The sequence below is a fragment of the Panthera tigris genome, chromosome B4 (genome assembly GCF_018350195.1).
Source record: "Panthera tigris isolate Pti1 chromosome B4, P.tigris_Pti1_mat1.1, whole genome shotgun sequence".
Classification (NCBI taxonomy): Eukaryota; Metazoa; Chordata; class Mammalia; order Carnivora; family Felidae; genus Panthera; species Panthera tigris.
Genome location: NC_056666.1, coordinates 99,693,155 through 99,715,863, shown reverse-complemented (window position 1 = coordinate 99,715,863; position 22,709 = coordinate 99,693,155). Strand labels below are relative to the sequence as shown.

Here is a 22,709-nt window from a genome sequence, read left to right as displayed (position 1 = left end):
GTTGCCTATTGCATGGGTTCACATGATGTATACAACAGGAAGGGAACTGGAGAACCCAGAATGAGAAATGATGGGTGTCCACGCTCCTGGAATGCAGACATGGGGAATGTCATTGTCGGGGGTGGGAGGGATATGGAGGTTATGGCTTCTCTCCTGCTCATCTCATCTCTCCAGAAGACCAGGCTCACTGCAGGAATATGATAGGGAGTCATCATGTAGTGGGTAAGTGTTGATTTACTCATGCATTCTAGTTTGAAGTCATAGTATTAATTCATGATAAAATAACCAACATCCCACTGGAAAGGGGATACAGAACTGGGGCTAGATAAACACACTGAAGTGTCAGGGTCAGAAAAGGCAGTCAGAAATGATAGGGTATATTGGAAAATGAAGTTAAGGGCAAACATGCAAAGCTTTGTCCAAGATAAGTTAAGATGTTCTTTCTGTTCCTACACTTTTGAAAACAATTCTCTGACCCTGCTAGATCATACAAGAGCCTTAAGGACCCAGATAACCCAGGAAGGAACAACTGCTCTCAGAGGAGATAATAGCTTGCACAGCATAGTCAAAGGCTCACTTGTTTAATTTAATGCCAGTCTCAGGTCCCTCCACAATAACAGTGTTTGGCCACATTTCTAGTGCTCTTTCCCTTTATGACTTGATTTCTTATTTGTATGTTTATAGCTTGCTATTTATTCTTACCCTGGCAATGTGACTGGTTATATTATGTCAGATATGTCCTTCTCTGCACGGAGAAAGAAAATTAGCTGCAAAGACTTCCTGTGATACCACATCTAAATCATACGGAACTAAATTTTCAAATATTCCAGACGAGACAAACTATTAGGCAAATATTACACACAAGAGGATTTAGGAAATTTACACATGGCTTTTAAACTGTGGCAATACAAGTTATTTATATGAAATTCTACCTCAGCCAAGATGACAATTTAATCCCTAAAAGAATTGATATATGTGCACGTACCAGCCCGGCACCCAGTGAATAGCTGACAGCCATGTTAATGAAATAGGAATCTGAGTCTTACCCTTAGAAGGATGCAGTGGACATGACTCTAACCATCAGAAGTGAAAGTGAGAACATTTGGGAGAAGATGACTGTTCACTTTAAAGTTAGAAATGCAAAAAAAAAAAAAAAAAAAAAAAAAAAGGCTGATGGTAGGTTTTCTCTGATCTGATCTGGCTGTTTCAAGCATAGCTTGAAAGGCATACGCCAGAATGTGTTCAAGAGATTGAATACAACCTACCGGTCTTCAATCTACCAGCCTCATGTCAGACAGTTTTATTTTGACCCTACCACTATTACCTTTGTTTATCTCACTTCCTGTCTATTTTACCTTTCCACTTTTGTGAGACTCTAAGCTCCAGACACTCCTGTCTCATCCTTAAATTGCATTTTACATTTCCACCTGACATATACTGACACCTGTAGTTCTGGTATTTGATAATGTACCTTACTTGGCTAAATCTTGGGAAGCCTCATTATATAAGAAATGGCCTCACAACCAACTAATATGGATCTGCTTCACAGTAGTGGACCAAACCGCTTGAATCAGACACGTTCTGTAGACTTTAGACAGCAAATTTTTCAAGTTCTAAAAAGAGAAAACCATGTCCCATGCCAACTCCAAAATAAATAACGACAAGTGATCAATAGGATAGGAAACTCCTTAATATAAAATTGTATTAATACATTTAAATATTTTTTTCCTCTTTCTCTTCCTGACCTTTAAATGTTGGAGCACCCTAAGTTTAGTCCTTAGCCATTTCTCTTTTTTCACAGCACTCTCTTTTTTTATTTTTTAAATTTATTTATTTAAATTCAAGTTAGTTAACATGCAGTGTAGTACTGGTTTCAGGAGTAGAACCCAGTGATTCATCACTTGCATATAACACCCAGCGCTCACCCCAACAAGTGGCCTCCTCAATGCCCATCACCCATTTTGTCCATCCCCCCACCCACCTCCCCTCAAGCAACCCTCAATTTGTTCTCTGTATTTAAGAGTCTCTTGGGGCACCTGGGTGGCTCAGTCGGTTGAGCGTCTGACTTTGGCTCAGGTCATAATCTCGCGGTCCGTGAGTTTGAGCTCCGCGTCGGGCTCTGTGCTGACAGCTCAGAGCCTGGAGCCTATTTCAGATTCTGTGTCTCCCTCTCTCTCTGACCCTCCCCCGTTCATGCTCTGTCTTTCTCTGTCTCAAAAATAAATAAACGTTAAAAAAAATTTAAATAAAAAAAAAAGAGTCTCTTCTGGTTTGCCTCCCTCTCTGTTTTTATCTTATTTTTCTTTCCCTTCTCCTATGTTCATGTGTTGTGTTTCTAAAATTCCACATATGAGTGAAATCATATATTTGTCTTTCTCTGACTTACTTCACTTAGTATAATATACTCTAGTTCCATCACACTGTTACAAATGGCAAGATTTAGCTTTTTAATGGTGAATAGTCCATGTATGTGTGTGTGTGTGTGTGTGTGTGTATATATATATATATATATATACATATATATATATTTGTACACACACATATGTATACATATGTATACATATATACATACACACACACACACACACACATATATATATATATATATATATATATATATATACACATACCACATCTTCTTTATACATTCATCAGTCGATGGACATCAGTGTCTTTGGGCTCTTTCCATAATTTGGTTATTGTTGATAGCAGTGCTATAAACATTGGGGTGCATGTGCCCCTTCAAAACAGCACTCTTGTATTCTTTGTATTAATACCTAGTAGTACAATTGTGGGGTCACAGGGTAGTTCAATTTTTAAGTTTTTGAGGAATCTCCATACTGTTCTCCAGAGTGGCTGCACCAGTTTGCATTCCCACCAACAGTGCATAAGCGTTCCCCTTTCTCTACATCCTTGCCAACATCTGTTGCCCAAGTTGTTAATTTTAGCCATTCTGACAGGTGTGAGGTGGTATCTCTTTGTGGTTTTGATTTGTATTTCCCTGATGATGAGTGATGTTGAACATCTTTTCATGTGTCTGTTGGCCATCTGGACGTCTTCTTTCAAAAAGTGTCTATTTATGTCTTCTGCTATTTCTTCACTGGATTATTTGTTTTTTTGGGTATTTAGTTTGGTAAGTTCTTTACAGGTTTTGCATACTAACCCTTTATCTAATATGTCATTTGCAACTAGCTTCTCCCATTCCATCAGTTGCCTTTTAGTTTTGTTGATTGTTCCCTTTGCTGTGCAGAAGTTTTTTTATCTTGATGAGGTCCCAATAGTTCATTTTTGCTTTTAATTCTCTTCCCTCCAAAGACATGTCTCGTAAGAAGTTGCTGCAGCCAAGGTCAAGAGGTTGCTGCCTGTTTTCTCTTCTCTTCCTGTCTCACATTCAGGTCTGTCATCCATTTTAAGTTTATTTTTGTGTATGGTGTAAGAAAATAGTCCAGGTTCATTTTTTTCTGCATGTCATTGTCCAGTTTTCCCAACACCATTTTCTGAAGAGACTGTCTGTTTTCCATTGGATATTCTTTCCTGCTTTGTTGAAGACGAGTTGGCCATATAGTTGTGGGTCCATTTCTGGGTTCTCTATTCTGTCACATTGATTAATGTGTCTGTTTTTGTGCCAGTACCATACTCTTTGGGTGATTACAGCTTTATAATACAGCTTGAAGTCCATAATTGTGATGCCTCCAGCTTTGGTTTTCTTTTTCAACATTACTTTGGCTATGCAGGGTTTTTTGTGGTTCCATATAAATTTTAAGATTGTTTGTTTTAACTCTGTGAAGGATGCCGGTATTATTTTGATAGGGATTGCGCTGAATGTGTTGATTGCTTTGGGTAGTATCCATATTTTAACAATATTTTTTCTTCCAATCCATCAGCATGGAATATTTTTCCATTTCTTTGTGTCTTCTTCAATTTCTTTCATATGCTTTCTACAGTTTTCAGCATATAAATCTTTTACCTTTTTAGTTAGGTTTATTCCTGGGTATCTTACGGGTTTGGTGCAATTGTAAATGGGATCGATTCCTTGATTTCTCCTTCTGTTGCTTCATTGTTGGTGTATATAAATGCAACCAATTTCTATACATTGATTTTATATCTTGCAACTTCCCTGAATACATGTATCAGTTCTAGTAGTTTTTTGGTGGAGTCTTTCACGTTTTCCATGTAAGGTATCATATCATCATCTGCACTCACTCTTTAAATGATTGTATGGAATCCTGTGGCTTTACAAATATTAGTTCACTGTTGACTTTCAAATTTATATCTACAGGCCAACCCCTTCCTCTGGACTCCTATGTTATATATCTTGCATGTTAACATCTTCACATGGAGATTTGTAAACATTTCAAACATGATACATCTACACTAAACTTTTTGATTTCCCCTTCAAGGACTACTCTTTCTTTCAGTCTTGCCTATCTCAGTGGATGATACCACCATCCATCATGTTGGAAAAAAGGGGAAAAGGCAGGCAGGAGGGAAGAAAGGAAGAAAGAAAAGGAAGAAGGAAGGAAGAGAGGAAGATAGGTAGGCAGGTAGTAATGGAAAGGGGTTGGGGAAACAACCAGTTAATAGGAATATAATGTGGTATTGAGAAGTATGTAAGCAGAGACAAAATTTTAAATAGAATTTAGGTGCACAAAGCACTTTTAAAAACTGCCTTTAGGAATTGTTTGTTTTATGTATTGACCCAGATTTTAAACTCAAATTTTAAGAATGAGAGACAGGCATCACAGAGGTCAATATTTTAAAAAATAGATGATAGGGTCAGCAATGCCATTTTAAAATGACCTAACATGCAATGAAGCTCATCGATATTCTGCCAATTAAAAAAAAATCTGCTGAAAACAATACTAGCTGTTCTTGAAACACGATTGTTGAGATACAGAGACTGAGTAAAGTCCAAGAAAATGGTTTATATTAAGTAAAGTAACTTTAGGATATAGCCATTTGTGAAATATTATCTAAATGCATACTGGGTGATGTTTGCTTATTTGAAAGCACATTTTAAAACCAAATCTAATGAACCGGAGCTCCAAATTTGAATACAAACATGTATTAAGAAAGAAGAAAGACAAGGAAAAATCTACACTTTTTCTTTATCTCCTTCTCCATGGGTGTATAATCATCACTGAGTGCATATCCTTGCTCATGAATTTAACCCCACATGATCACCAACATTTGGTTATGATTAGCATTTCTACCTTCAATATATCAAGACAACAAAGGAACACTTTAATTCCCTTAACTTCTCTCATTCACCATCAATCAAGTCTACAAATATTTTTTGGGTGTTCTCTAGTACAAGATCTTGTTCTTCATCCTGAAAAACACTTCTCTAATTTCATCTTTGCCTAGAAGTTGGCCTTCTGTATTGTTACTGCATTACTAAAATCATCATCATCATCATCACCATCATCATCATCCCTTATTAACTTTTAACTAAAAATCTGCTGCAGAGCATGAGTTTTATCAGACCATACATTTTAAAAGAGAGAATAAACTATTTGAGAGCATAATTAAGGCTTGAAAGTGGTGCTTTCAAGGCTCACCTCCTTTAATTTCAGGGATATTTTTCTTCCTTCTTTTTTGCTCTGTCATGCAGTTGGAGTGCAAGCTGACTCTAGCAGTTTCACCAGATACCACAGACTAATGGCTGTGGGACTGCTGCCAGTTGCCCTGTAGACATGTGCTTCCCATCGGCTTATCTTTACTCATTATTCTGTTCTTAATATCATTGTGCAAAGAATCTGAAGATTACGAAATAACAAGGTTTTCCAATATGTTGCTGTGTTTAAACATGTGATAAATTAACAAGGGGATAGTGCAATGAAAGCATTTGCATTTAATTTCCATTCAAGGCGCAGAGCTAAAACAGCACTAGAGAGAGAGAGCCATTTGGTTTATTCTCAAGAGTTTGGGTGAGCACAAAACTAAATAAAGCTGAACCACAACACGGTAGGATTTATTAAAACTGCACAACCAAGCAGTAACACCCTAAATAGTGAACCAAACTGCTTTTTCTCCTCTTTGAAAATTGTCAGAGCATAGACGCAAGACTTCCATAAATATAGCAATATATCACAATGAAAAAGCATTTTGTATGCCAGTGTCCCCTGGATAAATATTTGTTAAGGAAAACTTTCATTAAGAAAAAAAGGTTAGTGAGATTTACACAAGAAAAGAAGAGGAGAAATGTTGATCCTATGCCAGTTTTTTTCATTTAGTCATCTTGGTCAACTCACGTATTTTGCAATGTTCTATTTTCCATTTGTAAAAATATTATAATAAAATAAAACTATCTTCCATGGTTAAAATGAGAAGTTTTCTGAGATGACACTTATAAAGCACATTTAACTTTTTAAAGAGCTTTTTAAAAAGAAGTATAAGAAGAATAAAGTAGTTTTTCAATTATGTATTTATAATTCAATTGGAAAATCAACATTTCTGTAGATAGTCTGTATGAGATTTGTTGGATAGATATTGCTGTTTTGCTAGAACTAGGCACAGGTCCAAGAACAGAGATTTAAATCTTAAATATGAAACACTCCTTTGTTTTGCTTTTCTCATTCTTTGCAAAGCTCATTTTGTGGCTTTCAAGATATTTACTCAAGGGATACTGTCCTCAGAAACTATAACCAAGAAGTTGCCAACTTGATATTATTTGAGGGGATGCCAACAATACCCTTGCAAAAAAAGTCTCCCCATTTCCTCCTTGATGCCTGAAATCTCAACAGTTGTGATTCACTCAGTTCTCTTGGTGGTTGATACCTTTTTATAGGTGAGGAAGGGAGGAAGAAAGTATGACTGCTCACATAACCACAAGATCACTGCACTGTGCTATCATTCAGCCTATATTTCTCCATATTATTCACAAAGACATTCTGATGTTTTCAAATGGTTTACTGAAGCCTACCTGTATCATCACTATACCATGTGTTTCCAAACTTATTGAAAAGAGATTTCTTGAGAAGTCCTTGGATGAAGCTGAAGGGATGTTGGCAGCTAGAGTTTTGAGCAGAGCAGAGAAAATAAAGCAATGCTACTAACTATATTCCCCTATACACTGTATATTCTGGGAATCCACGGAGAGAAAAATCAGACTGGCTTTTAGTGACCACTCATTTGCTTCTAAATGCTCATGAATTTGGAAAATCCTCTTAAGAATTTAACCAGGCATTTCCCTCTTTAAAAAAAATTAGGACGTTTACCTATCATAGACATACTCTTTCTCCATATCTCTCGTTCTCTCACTCTCCCCTTTTTGGTGGTTACATGGAATTTCAAAGAATTCTGAAATGAACATAAAAAGTTTCTTCAGCATCCTTAGATATATTGTTAAGGCTTTAACACTTGAATTCATCTAAAGTAGGCTGTTATTTTCTCTTTGCATCTTAACCTACAATAGATTATATTTTTCATGTTATTTAATAAGTACGTTCCCATTTTAAAACCATTGTTTATGTTAGAGAAAATAGAAGCAAAACAGGAGTTAATTAGCTCTGCCTTCTTTTATCAACTGTTATAATCTATTAACATAACCAGCTTCCCCCAAATATAAGGGGGGAAATGAAGTCTTTGCTTACCTTAATAAATCTTATAGGATTAATTGACTCATTTAACTATGTGCACATATAAATTTGATTTTTAAATGCTAATCAACAAGGAAATAAAATAGTAGTGGTCCCAATTTTACATCATTCTGTAGGCACAGATCCTATTATTTGGATAAAAATACTTTATTTGAAATCCATAATATTTTTTCAGGTTTGGATTAATTTTATTCTTGCAATGTTCATTTGGCTCTGGGTATGTACAAATAGTAGATTTTCTAAAATCATCTTGATGACTGTAACTTCCCAGGTGTCATTATCAAAAGGTCTCATAAAATTATTTTATGTAAAAAAGTACTGCTGTAACAATACCTAACCATGTGGAGGCAGCTTTGGGACTGGATGATAGTGATTGGAGGAGTTTTGAGGCACATGCTAGAATCATGGATGTTAAGGGTGATTCTTGTCAAGACACAAATGAAAATGAGGAACACATTACTGAAAATAAGAATGTGAAAGGAGCAGGGTCATCCTGCAGAGACATGGGGGTGACCCTGCCAACCCAGTGGGCCTGGAAGGTGGGACTTCAAGCCAAAGAGGATTACTCTCAAGCCTTAAGATCCAATGAAATTTGTCTTGCTAGGTGTTGGATTTGCTTGGAACCCAGTCCCTTCCTTCTTTCCTGTTTCTTTCTTTCAAAACAGGAATGTCTATCCTATGCCTGTCTCACCAGTGTATTTTGGAAGCACATAACTTGTCTAGTTTCACAGATTCACAACTGGTGAGGAATTTTGGCTTAGGATGAATCATACCTCAGGTTTCATCCATAACTGATTCAGATGATATTTAGATGAGACTCTGGACTTTAAAACTAATGCTGAAATAAATTAGGACTTTAAGGACTGTGGATATGGAATGAATATATTTTGCATGTGAGAAGGACATGCATTTTGGGGGTCTAGGGTTTGAATGCTCTGGACTGAATTGTGTCCCTCTTTAAACTCATATATTGAGGCCCCAACCCCCAATGTGATAATATTTGGGATATGCCTTTTGTAGGTAACTAGATTTAGATGAGGTCATAAGAGTGGGGCCCTCATGATGGGATTGGTGCCCTTATAAGAAGAAATACCAGACAGCTTGTTTTATGTCTTTCTCTCCACCTGCATATACTAAAGAACCACCATATGAAGACACATCAAGAAGGTATCTGTCTGCAACCCAAAGAGACGGTTCTCACTAACCAAACATTGACCCAGCTGGCACCTTGATCTTGGACCTCCAGTCACCAGAACTGTGACAAATAAGTTCCTGTTGTTTAAGCTGCCTAGTCTATAGCATTTTGTTACAACAGCCCAAGCAGATAATACAAGCACCAAAGGGTTATTTCTTGGGGTTCTTATTCTTTTCCTCAAGAAAAAGAAGGATAAAAACTTAAAATGATAGGGTTATATAATATTCAGTGGTTGATAAAAAGAGATTCATTTATAATTTATTAATTTACACTTTATCTACAAGTAAATTAAATAGCATGTTTCCCTTATGACACAATAGTTACCTACAAAGTACTAAACCATTTCCTTTTGTCATCAGCAGAAAAATAAAAAAACTACAACACTAGTAGTGATTGCTTTTTCCCTTCACCAAAGGGAATTTTCATTTATCTCTGCCTCTCTAGCTTGTTCACTGTTCTCTGTGGCATGAAAATCTGATAAAATCAGAAGGGATAGCAAAACTTAACTTCAATATTTTCCTGCTGAGTTTGAGAGTGCTTTGCAGACCCGAGCAAGATGAAAATCTTAGCTGTAGTGTTGGAAAGGACAGCTCACTTTATCCCTTCCCAAATTCCTATCTCTGTCAGGGAAGAAGCTTTACAGAAGATACTGATTAAGAAATGTGAGGTAGGTTTTCCTTCAAGCTTAAAAGGATTAGCTCTGAAAATAAGTTAATTTGTTTCCTACATCAGCTTTTTGTAGGCCATACACCTTCACTAGAATCAGTTTCTTTTTAATCCCCTTAATTTGGAGATCCTGAGGTATTGACAACTTACCCAAAAATGGGCCATAGTGAAATATTGTTAATGATTACATATGGAATAAATATATTACCATGTAGCTTTCCCCACTCAGGTTTTTCTCTTTAAAGGAAATAGGACTATTTTGGAACTATGCAAATACTGAACACCATGGGATTTTGTTGTAATTGTTTTTTAATTGCATGTAAGAGATTTCACATGATTTATGCATAAATAGCTTTGGGTGTTTTCTAAAGGCTTAGTTTCAACATTATGACTGTTCACTCATTCTCTTCTGGATGGCTTTGGTACTATGGGATCTCAGCTAGGATCCTAAATCAGTTTTAGAAGAGATCTATGATGATTCCAATATGGTACAATGTTGAATACAGGTCAACTCAAGTGGACATTAGTATAGTTTGATCCTGGAATTGGAAAAAAGGGGTTACTGAGCAGTTGTTGAAGCAGAAGAAAATAGGCTAAAATCCAGTAACAAAACAAGGATCAAGATATAACCTGGGCTTAGAAATAAGGCAGAAATTCACAAAGTCATAGTGGGACTGATAGGAAGGAACCGTCAAGTTGAGTTACCTGCCAGGCCCTTGAATCACTCCTATCTTAACTCAGGATTGATCTCAGAGCCCAGGTGTAGCTAAGTCTACAGGAAATACCAAGGAAGGGGCATAGCACAGGTTGCAAAGCAAACCCTGACTGCCCTAAGCTTTCATTCAGTGATTATTGATACCAAAATCTCAAATGAACACCCATGTAAGGATTTAATCTGAGCTCTGCTCAGCACCAAAGCCTTAGGAGAACTTCATTTAGGCTCAGAAAAATATATAAAATTTTTGTTCATGCATTTGACAAATGTATTGAGTGTCTACTCTCATGCTCAGAACTCTGCCATGGATAAAGTGGTGAGCAAATCAGAAAGCACTTGTCTGGGGTGCCCAGGTGGCTCAGTTGGTTAAGTGTCCAACTTGGGTCAGGTCATGATCTCATGATTGATGAGTTCGGGCCCCTGTCAATGCAGAGCCTGCTTGGAATTCTCTCTCTCTCCTGCTGTCTCTGCCTCTCCCCCACTTACACTCTATCTTTGTATCAAAATAATAAACTTAAAAAATTTTTAAAAAAAGAAAGTACTTGTACTACTGGGAGAATAGAAGAGACAGAGCTAGAGGGGAAAAGCAGAGGACAGATCATGCAGGGTGTATAGGCCAGGTTAAGAAGACTTCTTCTAAAGGCAGAGACTTTTACATGGATCAGTGATTGGTTCTGAGTTTGTTTGTTTCAGGAAATACTACTTGGCCACTGAGTGGAAAATAGATTGTAGAAGGGCAAAAATAACAATGAGATAGCTTGAATTATTGAACTTAGCACACACTTGACATTTGGAGGTTACTGCAATGATCTCAATGAGAGGTGTTCGTGCCCTACACTAGGTTGAATGTAATGGAATATCAAAAAATTCTATTTACATATTTAGAAGTAGAACTAACAGGATTTGCTGAAAGATGGATAAATGAAGGAAGGAAAATAAAAGATGAATCCAAGATTTTGGCCTAAGTTATTGGATGAATGGTAATACCACAGTCCAAGATGAAGAAGAGTAGTGAAGGAGTAGGTTTGGGAGAAAATAATGATAGGTTCCACTTGTAACATATAAAATAGAGACACTAGACATCCAAGCAGAGCTCACATATAGGTCTGTAGTAGGATAGGTCAGGGTTAAAAAGAACTTAAAAGTATGTCCCAGTTTTCTTTCTAGTTCTAGTCTAACTTTGAAATGTCATTTAAATATCTCCTATTTATTCATCAGTAAAATAGATATTTTAAAAATATGCTTAAAATAAAATTTGCCACATATTTGTCAATGCTTTAAAATCCTTTTGAAAATTTCTTTTCCTAAGACATTTGAAAATGTGACGTGGAAAATCTTTATTTTTATAAAAATAACTAAGTCGTGCAATGAAGACAAAAGCATAGCCTTCTTAAAGACTTCTAGTTAAAAAATAAAATCATAAAAATTAATTATATTACCTAATGTTAATACATATTTATTATAAAATTAACTTGAAGTTACCGCACATAATTTTCTTACTTGTATCAAAAGCATGTTTTCACTTTAAGACAAAAATAGTTACTGCCAAAATTAGACAATTATGGGAATAGAGCAGAAAATAAACATTTGAAAACAGTGTGGCATATGCCTATGTCCCAAATTTATATGAGCTCTGAATATTTCATGCCTCCTTAAGACAAATACAAAGTTTATGTTGAATTATTCTTTCCTTACAAAGGTGCCTCTATATTTAAGCCCAGATCTGATAATATATATACCTCCCATGTGTAATAATGAATATTCATATGAATCATGCCAAGGAGGCTAGAAAAGAAATTACATCATTCTTTTTTTTTCTTCTCTTTCCTCATGAGATTTTTCTCTAATTGACCACATGGAGATAAGAGTAGCCTGGTTGAGGCATGTTACTTGATTTGCCAAGATTGATTTAACTGTTCTAGCTGAGAAGCTGCGGCCTCCTCCCTCTCTCCCGCCTGTTCATTGACCCATTGTAGAAAAGTAGGCCCCTGCCCGGGGCCTTAGACAAGGGAGATCAGCTTTCACATCTCAGATGCGGAAAATGGTACTGTTTCTATCGATCAGTACCGAGTGAAATATAGTACTCTAGCAAGCTAAAAACTCCTCTTATTGCTGGTAAGGAAGTTCTGCAGTGTTTGAATAAGTGTGAGGGAGCATGAAAAATATTAGTACTAAGAAATGCCTGCACCAAATCATGTGTCAACCATCACAGATAGCTTGCATGATTTAACTCACCACACACCTGACTCAAGGGAATTCTCCTATCACCTTCATTTGTCATAATTCATCTATACATTATGATCATGCATTCCCTATACTCTCTCTTCCTGTGACTAAAAAGGTATTTCTTTCTTCTTGGTAAAGAAAACAGATGATCTTTTGAATAATATGTCCACTCTTAACTTTTCTCTTGCTGTAAGATGTACTATGTGTTTGTTCACATTTTAACTTGGAAAAAGAAATTGCTATATCTAAGAATCACATTCAGAGATATTCCTGTTCAGTAGTTTCTAAATTATTTAAGGCATTAAGTTTTAATAACCAGAAGTACTCCAAAACTCAAAGTCCTATTTTAATATAACTAATTTTTTTAATATTGAATTATAACTGTACTGGTATTACACACAATTATGCATACACTGGCATTACACACAATCACATATGATGAGGTTAGAGAGATTTCCCCATTGTCATTGTCAGGATAGATCACAGGGAGGTTTCTAAGATTCGCCATTTCACTTACCTTGGAGTGGCCTAAGGGCCTGAATAGCAAACATATCTTTTCCGTTTATAGAGCTTTTATTAAGTTGCACTGTTATCTTTGTGGTCCCAGGGGCCAAAATGATGGGGAAAATGGAAGAAGAATGATATGGTGCAATTTTCCACCCTACTTTCTTTCTCAGTCACCACACATCCACTTCCCTCTTCCCCTTTCACGCTATAGTCTCACCTTGAATAATCTCATTCATGCCTAAAGATTTACCTGCTGCCAATGTATTGATTCCCAAATGTGTACCTCCAGATCTTTTTCCTGCATTCCAGGCACATATATCTGATGATCTGTAGCTCATCTCACCTTGGATCTCCACAGGCAACATGAATGTAACCTCACCAAAATGGAAATCATTGTCTTTGCTTCTCCAAATCCTTCGCTCTATGTTCTCTATGACATACAATATTCTAATTCTGAAAGAAACCCAGAAGTGATTCCAGACTCCAAATCCTTCCTCCCTCCACATCCATTCTCTGACTGAATCTTGTTGATTTGGCTTTCTCAACATCTCTTGTATCCATCTCCATACTAAGCTGCAATAATAGTATTTGCACCTATGGATAAAGTTAGGCATAAAAAAGAGTATGGCCAGATCCACCTGGGGGCAAAGGGGGTTGGGAATGCCATCATGGAGAGGGTGATCTCTGAGCTGGGGGTTAAAAGGAGGTAGGTATGGAGGCCATTCCAGGCAGTGGTGGCAACATAACCAAGGGTTGGACAAGACAAAATCGCAGGCTTTTTGGTATGGCTAGGACAGAAAGCTGACTGTTATGGGAAGAATCTGGCAAGAATTGAAAGCGAAGCAGTAGGCAGGGCCTAGGGAATGTAGGTTTGTTCCAGGGACTTAAGCAGTGAAAGGACAAAATCAGATCTGCCTTTTAGAAAGCTCTCTAAGCAGGGTGGAGGGGAGATGAGAGAGAGGTTAGAAGAGGAAGTTGTTGCCATAATCCCTGTGACAGAGAAGGCCAGTATGAACTACCAGAGATAACAGAAAGGAAAGGGGCAGTGTTGATCTGTAGAGTCAATTATGGCCATAGAGTCCTTAGTGATATGACCTCCGAGCAGCTAGTCTACCTCTTCTCTCTCCGCCCTGTGCCTCACCCTCCACATCCAGTTATGGTAACTGCTTGTGGTTTCCCACACACACTGAGTGTGCTCTTTTTTAGTGCTGTGCCCTCTGCTTGAAATGCTCTTCCCCTTACCCCAATTTTTTCCCTAGATGAGAGCCATCATCTCTTCTAAGGAAACTTCTCTGATCCCCCCACCCCCGTATCCTAAACTTCCTTCTCCACTTATGTCATCTGATGTCGTACATCCTCTGATATCAGAATCTTCCCTCATCTTCTCACACCACAATGAATCTCTGAACATTAACTGTACTTCTTTTCTGATCCAGTTACTCAGTACTTAACATATATGAGCTTTTCTTTTTAATGTACTTTTCATTTGGATGGTTTTTAGTTCTTAGCTCCTCAATTAAATTCCAACCCCCTGAGGGCAAAGTAAATATCTTTCTGGTATTTGTTTGTTTGTTATTATAGGGGAGGAAAGCTATTATCATCCCTGACTATACACTGTACTTAGCAAATAGTTTCAAAATTCTTATTGACTCTGTGTCTCTTACACACACACACACACACACACACACACACACACACACACACTTTTAACTATCCTAATTATATTGGATATTTTATGCAGTCCATGTCACAAGAGTAGATCATAGGTAAGATCATGTTATAATGAAATTCTTTCCCATTCTTTCATTTATATGTATCTGAAAGTCTGCACAGGGTCCAGAACAAACATATGCTATACTACTATGGAGTGAATTGTGTCTTCCCCAAATTTCTGTGTTGAAGCCCTAACACCAATGTGACCGTACTTGGAGATGGGGCTTTTAGGAGATGATTAAGGCTAAATGAGGTCATAAAGGTGAAACCCTCATCTGGTAGGACTGAAGACATAAGAGGAAAATTCTCGCTTTCTCTTTCTCCATACACATGCATTATGGAAAGGCCATGGGAAGGCACAGTGAGAAGGGGGACATCTGGAATCCAGGAAGAGAGCTCTCACCATAACCTGACCATGCTAACGCCCTGATCTCAGACTTCTAGCCTCCAGAACTGTGAGAAAATAAATTGATATTGTTTAAACCACCCACTCTATAGTATTTTGTAATGGCAGCCTGAGGTGACTAATACATATGCCAAAGTTAGGGCTGTCAGAAAATTTCAGTATAAGGAATCCCAGACTGTGCAGAGCCTTTGTCACAAGGAGTCCGTTTGAAAAATAATACTGGATGTTAAATGTTATCACATTTTATCAATCTGGCAATTCACAGCTTATACATTCAACACAAATAACAGCAGATAATACGATCTTAGATGAGAAAAGCAAAATTTTAAGTATAAACTCTCAAACAGTAGTTAATGAACATGCTTGAGGAAAAAAATGACAGAAAGTTCTTGATAAGACAGTTAATTCAAACGTACTCTTTCCTTGAATGTCAGACTACGGTTTCATTCTCCCTAAATGACAGCAATCAATTCCCAGTGGATAATAGGACATTTTTTTTTATGTTCAAGATATTGTAAAAGAGGCCATAGTTCTCATGGAAGAGCATCATAGATATAGATATCCAAGGCCACACAGAAAATAAGTGATACTAGAAAGCCGAAACTCCATCTCAGCACTAATTAAAACCATTCTCTTGGGTGTACTTCCACAGGGAAAAAGAAAATGAAAGAAAAGACATCTCAAAAATTTTCTTTCTATGGACCACTTAAATTCTTGGTAGAATTCTTCGTAGAATTTCTGATGTAAATGTGCCGTAGAGGTTATCTAGCCACAGAAAACAGAAATGCTTTTTATAATACTCCCGTCAGATACTGCAACATCCTTGTCTTGAATATGCCCATGACAGCCAACTCCTCATCTTCTAAGTCAGCCAATTCCATTGTTAAACACCAAAATCTTAGGATCTTAAATATAATCAAAACACGTTTCAAAAAGAAAACAACCTTCTTCTGCAAATTCCTTCCGAAGCAAGATAAAATGATAATTAAGTGGCTGCTACATCTCCACAAATGCCCTTCAAATGTTTAGAGAGTGGAACAACAGTAATGCCCAGGTTAAACATAGCCTATTCCTTCTCTACCCTCTTGGCCTAACTCTTTTGTATACACCTTTATGTTCATTTTGTAGTTTTATTATGGTAGGGAAAAAATTAAGCCTATAAACTATCACTTTAATAAACGAGACTATAAAAATGATTAATAGCTTTTAAAATTATTGTCAGTAGAACTCAGCCCCCCCCCCTTTTTTTTAAAGTAAATTTGCAGAGAAAAATGAGAAACATGCAATGGATTGCCGTGGGAGAAGGGAGAGTCTTGCTTTCTCTTCTTTCGAGTTTTTCCCTTGATCATTAATTTCTCAGATGGGCTACAGAACAACTCCACATGAGGGGTGGGAACAGGGGAAGAACAAAGATCCCCTGCAAAATGAACACAGGAGTGAACTATCCCACTGGATTCTCAGAGGAGTCCAGGAATCCAAAAAGGTTAAAAATCACTGAGAGAAAAAGCCTTCAATAAACCTGAGACTCTAGAATGGAAAGGGTTAAATGTATTAACCGTCACCTAGTTGGTTTAGAAATAGGAATAAGGAGATTTCATTGGACTTTAAACCTCTGTAGACAATGGAAGGTGTTCGTTTAATGGTTCTAAAAACCACTTCCTGACAAGCAGTGGGCTGCAACGCTCGCTCACAATAGTCTCCATTTCCCACACAAGCCGCTGAGAAAATCCTGATTTCCGTGGACTGTTTCTGAGGAGTGCCATTATATTACAGTTGAGAAAAGGAGTGGGAGGGAGGAGGAAAACACTGCTTTCAATTCTCTTACAATCTATTTTTAACACGCCTGAGAAGGTTTTGAGCTATTAATGTAATGAGTCTAGATTCAAAAACAAAACAGAGCAGTAGGGCAGGAAAGGCACAGTGTGGAGGGAGCGATGGCTGGTTCCTTCAGGATGCCAACAGCTGTTTCAATATCAAATGGATGTTTACAATAATCATCACCATATACTTAATCGGAGGAAATCTTGATAAAAAGCAAATGTGTCATATGAATCAGCTAGCCTTCCCCTGATATTATTTTTTCACAGTCTATGGTGGTGTTTCATAACTCTCTGCTGCCCATCCACTGAATTTTATGTTTTACATGCTTATCAGGGGAAATTTCTAGATCCTCCAACCAGTGGTGCTCTAAGTTTTTTTGGTGGTATTTTTATTCTTGAAAAAATAAAATATGTAGATTTGATCACCCTGGTTGGGATTCAGGAATGGTATTGCATGCTATAAGTGTCAAAGAATACCTTGAGCCAGTGTAGCACTATTTAAGGTCAAGATGTACCAAATTTCATGACGCTGTAGTATCTATACAGTAATGCTCTGATGTTATATTTCAAAATGACAATGCAATCAACAGCCATCATTTAGTAGAAAGCTGAGAGTCTTAGGCATAATAGTTTTTAATTATTTTTTGCAAGTTCTCCCTCTCTTCATTTTCCAGAAGTCCAGCCTGCCAGCCTGCCTACTAGTTAACTAAACAAGTATTATGAAAATTTTAATGATAGTATTAGTAGTACCAAGAGTACCAGCTCAATTTGTTAAGTGCTCAATAGTGATCCAATACTGAACACTCTTTAAAAGACATCTCATTTAATTCTTGTTTTTTTTTCCATTTAAAAATGATAACAGTAAGGTTCAGAAAAGTTAGTTACTTAACAAGGCAATATTGTTAGTAAGTGGAAGAGCTGCAATTCAAATCAAATTCATCTTACTCCAAGTCACCATGTTCTTAACTCCTAAGTTATATTACCTTCATCCATAGTCCTGGTACAGCCTGCGAGTCACAAGAAACTCATATGGAGCAAGATAAACTACTTTCCTCTTAGAAAAACTTACCTGGTGCTGGGACTCAGAATTTACTGCTCAGCCTCTCCAATCTTCCAATTGAGGTGAAAATGGAAAGAAAAAGTGGGATAGGTGAATGGAGGAAACACATCATCCAATGGCTTTCTTCCATGCTGCATAGCCAGCATCTTCTTTTTTCGTGGTCATTTTAGTCTTGAAGCTATCATTCACTCTAGGGAGAGAAACGTCACGCAATTACTCCAGCTCCTCAGAAAGGTGTTTAATAATCTGCCAAACACCCAACCATACTACTAGTATCATGAATGCTATGATTGTATCAGCATACTGACTGGTACCGTAGAGAACAATGACACTTCTTAACCAAGGTTTATTTATCCGATTCTTTAACGTACCTTTATCATAAATGTATAGGTACAATAAGGGGCACCTGGGTTGGTTCAGCTGACTAAGCATCCGACTCTTGATTTCAGCTCAGGTCATGATCTCATGGTTTGTGGGGTCAAGCCTTGAGTCGGCTCCCTGCTGATAGCATGGAGCCTGCTTGGAGTTCTCTCTCTTCTCTCTCACTGCCCCTCCCAGTGCTTGTGCACTGTCTCTCTCTCTCTCTCTCAAAATTAATGAATATTTTTTTAAATGTATAGGTACAATAAAATAATTCATTAAAATGTCTTAAAAGTGAAATAAAGGATGATTTGAAAAAATGAAGTTTGCTCAGATTCATACAGAGACTTATGAAATGGATTTCTGGGTTGTGAGTCTCAGTTTTTGTGTCCAGTGTGTCCCTAGATTCTGGCTATTATACCCAGACTCAATTCTCAACTCTCAGCTTATCAACATTCTCCTCTTGACCCACTTGTCTTCTTTTTTGAACCATCTTTTCCCTATAGATCCTATGCTAGGACAAAAATCATGATTACTGATAAATGGACAATCTCAATAATACTAAAATGAGCAGGAAAAAACCCTGAAATGCCTATGTCTAGTGAAAACAATTTTTTGTTAAATAAAGTTTTATTTTTATGAAATAAATCATATATACTTATTTTTAATAATTTAGAAAATACAGAAAATATAAAGAAAAAACATCCATAGTCACAGAAACTAGAGATAACTATTAAATTTTTCTGTACTTATTTTTGATATTTTTACGTACATATTAGTTCATGCATTCATTTAACAAAAAATATTGAGTACCTACTGTGCCAGGCAACGTTCTGGGTGTTGAAGATACAGCAGTAAAGAAAATAGCAAAAAATTCCTACTTAATGGAGCTTATATTGTAGTTGGGGAAGACAGATGATAACCCCACAAATGAGTAAATTATATGGAACATTAGAAGATGGCAAATACTCTGGAGAAAAATACCAGGGAAGAGGGAGAAAGTGTATTGGGCTGGAATGAGGGTTGTCATTTTAATTAGGGTGAGTCAGTCACTACGAAGATGACATTTTAACAAAGGATAAGAGACAAAGCCATACAGATATTTCACAGAACAACCTCAAAGTAACATGGAATACAACAATAAGCCTTTTTTTCTTGCTCAGTTTTGGTGGTGACCTGTAGTAGCTTTGTTTCAGATAGCTGTCACTGGAGTAGTTATCCGCCATATATCTCCTATTCTCCTGAGACCGGTGGGATTATTGAGGGCCCGCCTTTTTCATGACAGTGGCAGAAGCCTAAAGAGCAAGAGCCACAACTCAAGCATATTTTAAGCACTGGCTTGCATCGTGCCTGCTAACAGATCACTAGTCAAAACAAGTCATATGGCCAAGCCCATGGTTAAAGTGCAGAGAAGTACTCACATGGAAAGGTAAAGATAAGGGAAGAAAGTGAATCTTTTTTTTTTTCAATATATGAAATTTACTGTCAAATTGGTTTCCATACAACACCCAGTGCTCATCCCAAAAGGTGCCGTCCTCAATACCCGTCACCCACCCGCCCCTCCCTCCCACCCCCCATCAACCCTCAGTTTGTTCTCAGTTTTTAAGAGTCTCTTATGCTTTTGCTCTCTCCCACTCTAACCTCCTTTTTTTTTCTTTTTTCTTCTTTTTTTTTCCTTCCCTAAATGTCCATCAACTGATGAATGGATAAAGAAATTGTGGTTTATATACACAATGGAGTACTACGTGGCAATGAGAAAGAACGAAATATGGCCCTTTGTAGCAACGTGGATGGAACTGGAGAGTGTGATGCTAAGTGAAATAAGCCATACAGAGAAAGACAGATACCATATGTTTTCACTCTTATGTGGATCCTGAGAAACTTAACAGAAACCCATGGGGGAAGGGAAGGAAAGTGAATCATTTTAAACAATAATATAATCTATGACAATCCTCTCTATTTTGTTTACAATTATTCATATTACTCTCATATGCAAGTAGTACTCATATCTCATGTCAAGTCCCTCCCACCAATCTCATCCATTGACAACATTAGACTCAAAGTCAAGGATCTTATGACCTACATCAGGTCTACACATGCCTTCTCTTGATTCAAAGACCCACAATCTAAATAGACAAGTTACCTCCTTTACCTCATCCAAAATACAATAATGGACCAAGGATTGGATAACTACAATAAACAGTCCCATTTGAAAAAGGGGAGGATGAGACACATAAAGCAATCAGCAGTCCATTAGCAGTTCTTGAAAGCCCATGTACATGTATTGCCATGTCCCTCTGAGGGAAGATGTTGCTTGATTCGGCCTAAATCCTGATTCTTAGAAGTTTCTACCTAGTCCACTATTCTCAAGAACTGCTGACAAAGCCCTCTGTGGGTGAGACTGAGATCCTTTCTTTTACATTCTCTTCCTTGGCCATTTCTCAAAAGGACATTGGAGAAGATACCATTCTTGAATCCTGACTCACTTTCTCAGCCTGCTTCCTGCCTAAAGAAAGTTGAGAGGTCACTTTGTATCTCATATAGTCTCAGTCTCTTTTAGTCCAGGCTGGGGTTGTTTTACCAATATAGTTTTCTCAAAGATCTGTGTATTTGACTCCAACCAAGGCCATTTGTCAAAACCACATCCACAGTTCTTTCTGAGACGCATCTTTCTTCTTAGACTCAATTATATATACTTTAGGTACATCAGCTTCTGTGAAACATACTTAATGCAATATAATAATAATCATTTATTTCTCAATCATAAGATCGCAAGTCGGTGAGGCAGCTCTGCTTCATTGTGCAGAATCCCATTATGGGGAAGCTGGGGTGGCTTTGCTCCATGTATCTTTTATTCCCCTCCTGGAACCAGCAGGCTACTAAGAGGTCATATTTCACTCATGACAATGGAAGACAATGCAAGCATGGCCTCCAAGTGCAACTTAGAAGGGAATGAAAGGGTGGAAAAGGCACGCAGATACTTAACCTCCTTATCCCAGATTTGGCAAATTGCTTCAGCTCCCGTTCTGCTTCACCAAAACCAGTGATGTGGATCCACATAGCTGAAAAACAGTCGAGTAATCTCTGGCTAGGAAGCTGTGTCCCAACAACTCTACTCTGGGAAAAGGAGCTCAAATCTTTGGAACTTAGTGAACCTTTTCTGCCACAATGAAGAAATGTTTCATTACACAGCCTTATGTAGAAGAAAACATATAATAAAATATATAAGGTCTGAGGTCACTTCCATGATTTATACAGAGAACTCATTGGTGGAAGGAGACAGATGTAGATGCAGTTCTAGATCTAAATAAATTGAGAAAAAATCTGCAATTCTAAAACTGTGGTTATCAGTTCATAGTAAGGTTGCAGGTAGTTTTATTTTTTCATATTATACAGATATGAAAGATTTATTCTTTTTGAAATTAAGTGTAATTTTTATGCTGAGAATATAATAAAGTTCTATAAAAAGATCAAACAAATTTCTTTTTTAGAATATGGTGATATTTGCTGCTTTCTCTGAAGATCTATAGAACAACATTGCCATTATTTTTTCCCTTTTTCCTTTAAAATATTTCCTTCTGAAAAAAAAAGTACCCATTTTTAATTTCTGTCATCTCTTTGGGAAAGTTGATCATGGTTCGATTTTTGCAAAATTCTCACAGAACCCTACATTACTCTGGATATATTGATAGTTGAGGGCATTACCTTTTGGTACACAAAAAGAGCAGGGATACTAGGTTTTTTTCCCTATCATTTTAGAAGGAACTAATTCAGGTGGCCTTGGTGTCAAGTCCTATGTCAGCAGATATGCCCTCAAGAGACAGAAGAGTTCAAGGCACGTGGAAATTAATATTCTAATCTTTCACTGGTAGGTCTCTCCTCTGAGTAGATTCACATTGACAAACAGTCACTGTCAACTTACATTTAGTCATCCCTACTCACAGAAAAGACTGCATGTGTTCCACCCAACCATTCGCTTAAGTTGTTTCTCATGAGGGTAATTTGTAAACTATACTTCAAGTATTTTTTTTTATAAATGATTTCTCTGCAGTAGTGAAACTGAAGGTTTCAATCATAAAAAGCCTCAAATAAATAATGAGGGGTGTTTTTTTGTTTTATTCCATATTTTACTTGCCCAAATCTAATTTTTTAGGCCCAGTCTTATTTTTCTGTTCCAGAATACTTGCCAATGATCTCCTATAAGAATAATTATTTACACAGTATTATAAAGTGTGAGGGTTAGGACAGGTGGGGGTTTAAAACAAATTAGCAGCAGCCCATTAGCAGCAGGAGGGTAACATCTAATTGGGAAAATAAAGCATTTGTAGAAAATTAGTTAGAAACTATAATAATACAAAGAAATAAAAGGCATCTAAATCGGCCAGGAGGAGGTCAAATTTCCACTCTTTGCAGATGACATGCTACTCTATATGGAAAACC

General features: G+C 37.1%; 1 long non-coding RNA gene across 2 annotated transcripts in view; it reads right to left on the bottom strand.

Moving 5' to 3' along the window:
* LOC122240122 overlaps positions 1–22,709 on the bottom strand; it is a 93,952-nt gene that overhangs the window by 54,043 nt on the left and 17,200 nt on the right. For both annotated transcript variants that reach the window (XR_006219462.1, XR_006219461.1), the window contains exon 2: positions 17,919–18,099. This is a non-coding gene — a long non-coding RNA (uncharacterized LOC122240122). The remainder of the gene's footprint in view (positions 1–17,918; positions 18,100–22,709) is intronic.